Source organism: Solanum pennellii, chromosome 9 (genome assembly GCF_001406875.1).
Source record: "Solanum pennellii chromosome 9, SPENNV200".
In the NCBI taxonomy this organism is placed as follows: domain Eukaryota; kingdom Viridiplantae; phylum Streptophyta; class Magnoliopsida; order Solanales; family Solanaceae; genus Solanum; species Solanum pennellii.
Window position 1 is genome coordinate 11,112,338 of NC_028645.1, and position 11,982 is coordinate 11,124,319.

Sequence of the window (11,982 nt, forward strand, 5' to 3'; positions counted from 1 at the left end):
GGTCCCTTCAAGACCGTTGGGGAGGTTGGAATAAGAGGCTACTTTTATTTTGGGATCGATTCCTACATATTTTTGACGTGAGTTATTTAAGTATTTTAGATCATATATAAGTAAAATAATTATAGATCATAATCGTAATGTACAAGTTAACTTTCATCTATTTTATATAATTTTATAGAATATATGTCATCTCCCATAAATAATAAATATTATATAAGAATTAGATAGAGACTTAAATTCAACTTATGAATCAATATATTTGATAAACAATTTGTTTGAGCTATATTGTGAAATTTGGATATTGCATCATATTAAATAGTTTATATCAATATTTTTTAATGGGAAAAGGGTTTGAAATATCTCTCAACTTTGCCATTTTGAGCTGATATAACTCTCGTTATGAAAGTGATTCATATATTTCCTTACTTTATACAAATAGCTCACATATACTCCTGGCGTTACAAAATGAGCTTACATATACCCTTCATTTAACGGAAGTTAAAAAATTAGTTTTAAATTTATATTTTTTACTTTTAATTTTTTAAAAAATTATTTAGGGGTGTATATGATTCTTCTGTCAAAGTTTTAAGATATATTTAAATTTTTTTCATACATAAATTATTTTTTGACTTCTTTAATTATAATTATTTGAGTTTCTTATTCTTATTCTTATTTTTTTTCTTTCATTCCTTAGTTTAAAGAAATAACATTTAAACTATTCTTTTGTCTATATTGTAATTTGATATTTGTATTCGAAGAAAAAGTTTTGTTATCTACAATAAGTTTTACAAGAATATTAGTGAAACATAAATAAATTTGATTATCAAAATGATAATTCTAAATTAGTCATTGAAACAAAAAAAAGTAAAAAAAATATATTTGACGAGGATTAAATTTACTCATATGGGATTATATTTAAAAAATAAATAAATAAAAAATTAGATTAATTTTTTTTTTCATTTCTATTAGAGGAAAACGGTATATGCGAGTCATTTGTTTATAAGCATGGGTATATATGACGAACCACTTTCATAACAAGGGGTATATCGAATCATTTTTCTTCTTTTAATTATCACTAGCATAATATACAAATCTAACCCTTCCGGGCGGCCCAGTGATTTAAGCTTGGGACTTTCATGTTGTAGGTCTTAAGTTTGAAAACCCTTGCCAGCGAAAGTCAAGGGGTTTGCCTTCTGGATCGAGCTCGTCGCACCAAGTTTTCCTAGTGCGAGTTACCTCTCCTACATGATTTGAAAGCTATCGCATAGGAGCGAACATTTTACCCTATGCGCACCCAAAGAATAAGGACAACAGATTTTCCTTGTCATGAAAAAAATATATATACAAATCAAATTAAACATTACAATAAACCGTGGTTAACAAATATCACCATATACATTTATTTATGGACATTTATCACCATATTAAAGTTACCACTTTGAAGTTTTAGGGTTTTACATCGGAAATTCAATTTTTTAAGAAAGAATATTTGGGTAAAAAATGATACGATCAGACTTTCCTATAATAATCTTATTTGTCCAAAGTTGTTATACATTTATACCTAATACCAATATAGATACTTAGATTTTATTGGATTGTTATTGATTAAAAACCACCCAAAGATTAATTACAAAGTTAATAAGGTAGATAATACAAAAAGATTAATTCCAAGTTCACCTTGTTTGCAAGAGTTTTTTATGTTCCAAACTTCTCTTGGAACTTAACAAATTTATTAAAATGATATCTTCAATAAAATATAAATAGTATGTTACTTTTTTGTATTATATTTATAATATTCTTATAAAGAAATAATTTTACAAATAATACATCATTAACTATAATTATAGGTCACAAATATAATATAATATTAAGTATCAATGCTAATTATTTTTTTTCACATCATAGTAAAATGCTATTGAAGAGGATGATAAACAAAACAATGAGGGATATATCATACATATATAATTATTGGGGCAACTAAACAAGGGGGACACCCATATATTATGAGGTCTACTTTTATTTGAAGAATAACATCATTTCAAAAAGCATAAACTTTAATATGCAAGAACAACAATCATTATTTTTGGAATAATGTCTCCACTTTTGTTGTTTTTTTTAAATAAATCTTTCTCCCATCCAAATTTTAATTGCTTCGTAAAAGTGCTAATCTCAACCCTTCTCGGCGTTATCCTCGCAATCTTCTAATTCTTTTGTGGATTTGGTACGAATCAGTGTTTTAAAAAGTTCGAGCGATAGTTACTATATTTTATATTACAAAGAGAGGCGCAAACTCAAAGATAAGGAAAATAAATCTCATGAATTTATAAGCGTGTATATTCAAATTTATAATATTATCTCTTTAACTAATTTTTTATATATAATTTAATTACAAAGAAAATAAGCAAAATGGAACTTCAATGATTTTATAAATTAATTTTAAAAAATAATTAATAATATAGAAAAAGAATTTTTAATTATTATTGAGAAAGATATTAATAAACGAACAATATAGAAAAAGTATTATATTACTATTTGAAAAAGGTAACAACTAACTACACACGAAAAAAAATATAATAGCCAAAATATTCTTTAAGATGAAATTATGATCCATCTTCATAGTTATTTGTCATTTTTTTGCATTGATTATTGTTTATATATTTTAAAGAAGAAGAATGATGTAAAGTGGAAGAGTAATGACAAAAAATGAATAAAGTTATCTGAGGGTTATAATGCTATGGAAGTTCTATCCTATCAATTAAGACACAATTATCTAATTTACGTTTAACTTTCAGACAAAACATGAATAAATTTATGTTTAATTTTAACAATACTAGTGCACAAAAGATATATTCTTTTAATTTACGTAAATATTTTACATAAAAGAAATTCTCCCACAAAAAGAAAAAGAGATAAGATAGAGAAATATAATGTAGGCCATGGCCCAGGATAAAAGAGAGCCTTTTATAGATGCCTTAATTTAGAGACATACAATATTTAGTCATATTGTATTGTTTCAACTTTTATTGGAAACTTTTACATTAAGAAATATAACAACCATTTTTGGATTCTACAATGAATGTGAAAATAACATTTGAAGGGTCTAATGTTGCTTGTGAAGTGATGTTTGGAACCTAATTGGATTAATGTTACATCATTTGAATTTTTTAAAATTAATATTTGACTTATTGAGGCACATTTGGTAAGATGTGTTTACATTGGAACATCCCATATGAATTGCATTTGCTGTCTCTTTTATACTATATATATTGGCTATTCATGAAAAGGAAGTACAACTAAACATACACTTAATTTGGCATTTTTAATTGGATAGAAGTGGATCAAGAAGAGGTGTATTTATGGGGTCATGCCAGCACAATTTTGATAGCTACTCGTTGGCCTCAATTTTTGACTTATTCTTTTCTTTTCCATCCAAGTCATGACAATCTAATAGACGTCTCCTGGGTGGAGCTAGTAAGGGTTCAAGAGTTTCTTTCGAGATTTTTGGTATAAAATTATATTATTTATATATAATTATAAATATTTTTTTGTATATATACGGTAGGTGTTAAAATTTTTAAAAGTTTCTGTATGTTCAACCTTTTGAATGAAAAGTCCAATTCAACTAAGCATTCGAAGAATATTTGATTGAAGTTGAAAAAAAAAGCAGTATTTGGAGTTATAAATGAGAGTGTATTTGGTAGTTGAGTTATTCTTAAGCATGAATTTGCACTTCATAGAAGAAGTCAGTAAAAAGTTAAATACTTTTTTGACTTTTGAGTGCAAATTAATGTTTTACTTGAAATATTCACTATCAAGTGCTGATGACTAAACCAATATTTTAAAATGTTGAAGTTAAGTATTTGAATTGAATAATAATAATATTTGATGTCCAAACAGTCCATCAGATTCGTGATTACTTAAAGTGGACCTGTTATAACTTTGAAATATTTTTTCCTGACTGAAGAAAACCAAACTGATATGAAGAGTGGGCTGAAAATCCATTGCAATGTGATGTGAAAATCATTGGGCCTTTTTGATCCCCATCTAAATAAATTACAAGAAATATACCCTTTTTGTTTCATTTATTTTTAAGAAAATTTTTTCAAAATGTCAATATTTTAACACTTAAGAGGGCTCATTAGCAACACTTTCAATATTTAGTAAAAATGTCAAATTTTAGTTTGCTATGTATTTTATTTATGTTTTATTATTTATTTTTATTTAAATAATATAATTATTTAATAACAAAAAGGGAAAAATCAAGGGAGAGAATATTTCAAAAAAAGGTAAGGATCACTTAATTTTCTCATCAGTTACATTTTCAAATAAAATTTAAACTTTGTTCTTTTTATTTCTCCAGAATTTACCTTTTTAAAATTATATTCATTTCAGAATATATTCTATTTATATTTATTATAGTTTTTTATTAGTTTGTATTCATTCCAATAGGTATGCCGAATATATCTAAATAGTCATTTAAGAAATATATTTGTATCATATATTTTTTTACTAAATAGTTATTTTTTTCTTCAAAAATCTTGTATGCATTCATTTCAATATGTATTTTATTTGTATTTCTATTTATTCTAGTTTTTATTTAGAATTTTGTATAATAATATATAAAATACAAAAAATTAGTATGATGAAAAAGTGAATGAAATATAAAATTGAAAAGAAATAATTGAATATTTGGTGTACTCATTAGAAAAAAATATCAAATTCAGAAACACATAATTTTTGAATGAATACAACTATTAATTATAAAAATACATATTGACTAAAACAGTATCAAAATTCAATATATACTTTCAAATTTATGAATACAAAAAACAATAAAACTATGAAATACAAAAATAAATACTAACTGTGGTACATTGACATAACTATCACAAAAAAAAACAGAATACAAAATCAATTAAATATATGAAATACAATTCCAAATCTATGGATACAAAATACAATAAAATATAAAAATACATACTGACTAAAACAGCAACAAAATTCAATATACACTTCCAAATCTATGAATACAAAAAACATTAAAACTATGAAATATACACAATCAAACTCATATAATGTGTTACATTGACATAACTAGCACACACACACACAAAAAAAAAAACAGAACACAAAATACAATAAATATATGAAATACAAAAATAAATACGAACTATAACATGATAAAAATTCCATATACACTTTCAAACGCATTGTAACATGAATTTTTTTGAATCTTAAAAATTACTAAACAAATTAAACTAATCATGCAAAACACAGAATATGCAAAAAAAAATACCTCTTCTCCAACAAATTGGTCTTCTTCAACTTCATGGCTATGAATTTGTGTGGGATTTTGCACATGACGGATACATGCATTTTTTCCAAATCAATGTTAATCTTCAAATCGAATTTTGCAATGAAATTAAATGAGAATAATATAAAATATTAATATATTGAATCGAAAATCTGTGGAATTGATTTGGAAGAATGTTAGAGAGAGAAATTGAAAAGAAGCGTAAGAAAAAATAGAAAAATATGGGGATTTGATTATGAAGAAAGTAAGAGAGAGAAATCGATAAAGTCAAAAAAAGAGAGAGAAAAATTAAAATGACATTAATATTTATCCAATTACATATATATAGAAAAATGTGTAATCTATGAGAGAGAAAAAAATGGTGTAAATAATGAGAGAGAAAATATTAATAATATCAGAATAATTATAAAATTTTAAAATAATGACATTTTTGATATGTTTACTAATATTACTAAAGTATGGATATTATCACTAAATATATGTAATTATTCGAGTTGCATATCAATGTATCCGACCTTCAATTATTGTATCCGATTTTTATAATTTTTAAGGGATTAATGTATTAGAAACTTTTTGGAGATGGATCGTAATTTCACATAAAAACTATGAAATTTATGTAATTTACAACTAATTATAAAAATCTCACTAGTTTAGGAGATACTTACTTATATATATGATAATTTGCAATATAACAAATTTTACCAGATTTTTGTGTGTCCAAATACATCTATATATATATATATATATATATATATATATATCTTTGGATACTGAGGTTATGTGTAATTTATTCTAGGTACATTATATCTAAATAGATTTGCATATATCTGAAATATATATATACAAATCTCACACACCCTCTTCCATCTCAATCGCATATCTAGTATCTAGATACATGCGAATAAATACTAGATATATATATATTGTGTGATTCACATGTATCTAGGATACATAGACAAATCTCTTTTGCTTCCCTCCTTTTTTCACCCGCCTCTCTCCTGTTCTTGCTCACCTCTCTTCATTTTCTAGTGTATTTGGTAGAAAATACATGTATAAGATGTATCTGACTTAAAATCTTATATGAAATTATGAATTAGTGATATGATATGCATGTATTTCAAACTATAGAGAAAATTAATAATTATGATAGGAATATTTTTTTAATTAGGTAGTTTCTCTAGAATAACTTTCATAAAGCACACTACTATTAATTCTAATTATTCAACGCAATGATAGTCTTAATAATTACATATATTATTCGAGTTTCGGTCTAGATACAGTATATCTGACGTGACTTGTAGTTATATTTGAAATACACTGTCTCTCTAACTCGCCTCTTTCCTTTCGCTCACCTTCTTCTCTCCTCTCTATCGTTCTCTATTTTCGTGTTTAACAATTTAATGTATCTATATATCCAATATTGAATTCTACAAGTGTATTCAATTGAATAAGAAAGCCTGTATATGACTATATATGCACAAGTTTGTATCAATTTCTATGAGTGCAAAGGTGATTTCTAGTACACTTATGACAAGATCTATTTGACAATATTTGCATAAGCTTGTATCAATTTCTATTAGTGTATTTGTGCATCCAATATTAATTTTATAGTTACCATTATACTTCTATCCAACATCAGTTTCGTCTAGTGTATCCAATATAAATTTCATCCAGTGTAGTTAATATCAGTTTCATCTAGCTTACCAAATATCAAATCCAGTGTATCTTATATCAAATTTATTCAGCATATTTGATATCAACTTTGTTTGTGCCTCCATGCACAAATACTTTGAAACACAAACACATAGAAGAATAAGAAGATGAAAATCATACAAAGTTACACATATATCTCCTCAAATATCCAATATATTTGGTGCATAGATAAATACCATCCCATTATATCTTAAAGTGATGAAACCCCTACTTATTTCATAAAAGCAATACAAAACCTCAAACAAAGTGAAATCCAACTTCAGTTTCTCTCAAATTTTCACTTACCCTAGAAAACAAATTAGTCCGCCTCAGATAAAATTCTCTTTTACTCTCCACTTTTTTTAGAAGAAGATCGACGGAGGAGGGGGGGGGGGGGAATGTTAGTAGGATAAAATCGTTGATGGATTTTGTAAGCTAGATTGAGTAGAAATATAGCCATGTTTGCTTAGTTATGTTGTTTTTACATAATTTTATACTAGATAAATTTTGGGTATGAATATGAACTATTATGGACATACATCTTAGGGAATTTGTATCTCAAATTTGGAGCATTTCGGTTAAGACTAGAGGTTATTTTGAATGTTAGAAGAGTAAAATCCTTGATAAATTTCGTATTTTTTTTAAAAAAAATATAACTAGATTAAGTAGATATTGTCGGAAAACTATATGTACAGCGAAAGCATATCACGATTTTTACTACTTATATGAATAATAGATAACTAATACAGTTTATACTAGAACACATTAACCATGCTAGAACACATAAACATGCTGAAATTTAATTCGATAAATACCTTTGAAGCTGAACATATACTTTCAAACGAATTCCCAAGTTAGACAGACCTTCAAGTGAATCTACAAGATAGCTATGATCTTCTACAGTGATTCCAAATCACATTCGAATTTTCTCAATACTTGGGTGGGCAAGTATGAATAGAAAACTAACTTCTCTCTTTTCTAGGTTAGGAGATTCCCTATTTATAGAGATTTCTTCCTAATCCAATAAGCACTATAAACCTAGTTTTTCTAGAAGACTAGAAAAAAATTATACTATTCTTTTTCCCCCCCATAAAAATAGGATTCTGAGTTCTAGTTAAATATGAGCATTTAGGGACCACATAATTAATTACCGAGGCTTCCTATTATGAAAATAATCCAAATAATTAATTTGAATTATTCTTACATAATAAATTACAAATCATTCCACTAGAAATTCGTAATTGCACTCCTCTATTTATATTTCGTAATTTCCTATTAAACACTTGTGTAATTTCCCATGTTAAGATTTCAGATACAAATCAATAAATCAAATTACTGACGAATTTAACTTAATGATTAATTTCCTTTAGAGCACTACTTAACTTATTTCATGTGTCGGATTTATAAATCCACTTGCAAGATTTAAAACGATGAAAACTTATAAGTTTCTCAGAAAGGCATATCAATCAATCTCTATAAGGAGACATGGATTCCATCAACTAACTTATTATTTCACAGATATATATTATTATCATCCAACTTACTAGGCATATTGACCCATCTCAAAATCTCACCTTTTAATAAATCAAAACAATAATTAATATATACAAATCATAATAGTTATATCAGGATTAAGAATATAAATACATTTAATAGTTTAGAGAATATATTTTTGTCAGTCAATCTAAAATAACTATCTCTACTCGGTTCCGTTCAATACATACAAAATGTACTAGTACAGGAAGTTGGAAATCTACCGTTCCCATAATCAGGATAAATCACATATAATCTTGTGCTACGATCGTACCCGATGACATGTCCAATTTCCATCCTAGATTGTAAACCAAAAACTTTTTACTTGTAAGAGCTGGTGATTTAATCCTCTGTGTATAAGCTAAAACTCTACACACTAAATCATCTACTGTATAAGTAAATAGACACCGTAAATATGATCCATTCAAATTGAGCAAATATTTATTCTCTAATAAATATTATTTCTTAACACATGATTAATAATATATATCCCAACAGATATATAGTTACATTTGCTAGTTATGTAGTTTTTTCATAATTTTATACCACACGAATTTTGGATATGAGTTTGGAATTATTATGGGCAAACATCTCAGAAGAGAAAATGTGCCTATAGATTTGAAGATTCAAAAATTAATAGTTGAATGGTAATTCAAGAGATCAACACCCTCATGTCTCTTATTTAAAAGGTTGATTTTTTCACTATTGGTTAACAAAAGTTGGTCACATCCTTGTCTATTGAGAATTGTAGATCCAAGCTATTTATATATAAAAATGTTCAGTTGGCCCCAATCAAACCCCAATCTTCTCAAGCTAAATGTTAATGGGTGATTCAAAGGAGTATTTACAGAGCAAAAGGTGGTGCCGAGGCGGAATTCTTAGAGATCATAGGAAAATATGCTATGGACAAGATAATAACTAGAGTCATCAATAAGGGTTAGACCCGTTGAGCTGATCTGTTATAATCTGAGATTTAGCGGGAATGAGCTAAAATTTTTGGAGCCCATTTAAGAAAAGAGTTTTTTAGCCCGGCCTGAATAAACCTTCTGATTTGTGAGACTTGAGAAATATCGGTAGGGCCGGCCCGTGGGCCGATAAAGATTAATTAAAAAGTATAATATAATGTTAAAATTTAAAATTAAAGAGAGTCCAAACACAAAAAAATTACGTTAATATTTCTATTTAGATATTTATTCTTTTACTTGCAACAAAACTTAATAAATATTATAAAGATAATTTTATTTGTGGATTCGATTAACAAGTAGTAACATTAAAATCATGTAATTATTTTGTTGATATTTATGATAAATATTTTTAAATTATAATTTAATTTAATAATTATAAAAAAATATTATTTAAAAAAAATGGACTGGCCCGGCAAGCCTGTAGCCCACGTACTTGTGAGTTGAACCAACCATTTTCTAGCCCATACCAAAAATGGGCTTGCCCATCCTGACCTGGAAAATGTCAAAACCTATATAGGTTAGGTCGGATGGGGTGGGCTAGCGACAACTCTAATAATAACAACTAGAGGCCATGATTATCTTATTGGTGTCACTGAAATTTGATATGTTTGACGTTGCCATAATATAAGAAATTTTTATTTGATTTGTTCTACATAGCCATAATATAAGAATTTCTTGTGAGGTACTCAAATCAGACTTTGGACTTAAGACTTTGCAAGAATTAGACTAGTATAAAACAATTTTAGCTCCTATCAATTTAATCTACTTCAACCCAAGTATCATTTAAATGGGTCAATGATTCGTCTACATATTAACTCAATTTAGTTTTGACATTCTCAAATTCAATCCACCCCACCCATTCACACCTCTATATACAAGTAATATACACTTCACATATATAATGTCCTTCAACAACGAGATTCTATTTGAAATCTAATCCAAACCCCTACCAAATCGTCACTAAAAATAAAACTGCTCGAACTTCTGAACAGCACCCGATCGAGAATAATTTCAATTTCACAAACCTGAATTTCAATTTTTAATCTTTAGTCGTCATTAATTAAGTGAACAAACACATTTGTAGTTCAATCCTCCTATACTAAACTGTAATTAGACAAGCTACAATGTAGTCATTCAATTGTTTCTTTTTCAATATTGTAACACTCCGAAAGTCCAAGACATAGTCTAGAGCCTCACATGAGTTTTTAAGGTTTGTAACACTATTTTAAGGTCAAAAATAATATTTACAAGTCATTTTGGAAGTTTTAGAGTCAAGACGTCAAGAAACCTCCATGACGTCTGGAGACTAGTGAAAGAGGTGCTAGTGTGCGTTAGCCTATTTCACGAGGTTTAAGGAGTCAAAATTCGATGAAATATGGTGGTAAAGTATCAAACATATACTACAATATGTTTGTGGTCGAAACTTCCGGGTACAACTCTCCAAGGACCACCCTAAGGGTCCTAGAGAAGGACCTTTCCATTTTGTCCAAAAAGCTATCACAAGACAGTGTCCACCTACGGTTGCAGGCGACGAAACTTAGGTCAATCGACGGAGCTTCGATGCCTCCATCGACCAACACTTAGCCATTTTTCCATAATGGCCAATTTGACAACTCTTTAAACTAAACTACTAATGTGCAGGACGGTTGGGGCAATGGGGCGTAGGTTGACCTACGGACCGTAGGTCGTGATCTCGTAGGTCATGCCTCAGTTTTCATTGTTAAGTTTAAGTGGGTCAACTTTATTAGTTAGGGGTTTAATTAGGGTTATGGAGTGGTTAGTTAAGTTAGTTAAGTGATTATATAACCTACCCTAAGCCTAAACTCAACTTAACACCCCACAATTCCCAAACCCAAATTGCTCTTCATCCTCTATACTTTCTCTCTCCCAAAGAATACTCCACAGAAGAACAAGGTCTAAGGGTTCTAGGGCAGAAATAAGGTCACTTTTTTCCATCATTCTTCAGATTAACAAGGTATGAGAACCTTTCACGTTTGTTATTCCTTTCCCCAAAGGGTTCTTCCAAAATTGGTTTTCAAAAAGATGATTTCATATGGGTTTCTTCCTAATCTGAAATTGATCTTCTAAATTGTATTGTTTAAGGTTTCTTTTGATAATTATGATTATATTATGATGTAATATTTTTCAATTATGATAGTTCTTGATGATTTAACCTAGTATATGGAATATATCATGAGTTGACCCAAATTCCCTAACCCTAGGTTATGAACTCATGTTGAATTGATTAATATTGATGCAATTGACTTAGTTATTGTGTTAATTACTATTGAATGTTGTTATTACACCTATTGATGGATGGAATTGGATTGGTTGAGGGTAAGACCAATGATGATGGCTTTTGAAGGAGAATTGGTAAGATTTTGTGATCTTGAATCTTTACTTCAATTGTGATGACTTTTACTTGGTGATGAAGTTCAATTGAAGCATATCTTGTGATTTGATTAAGTAGGTGTTGGT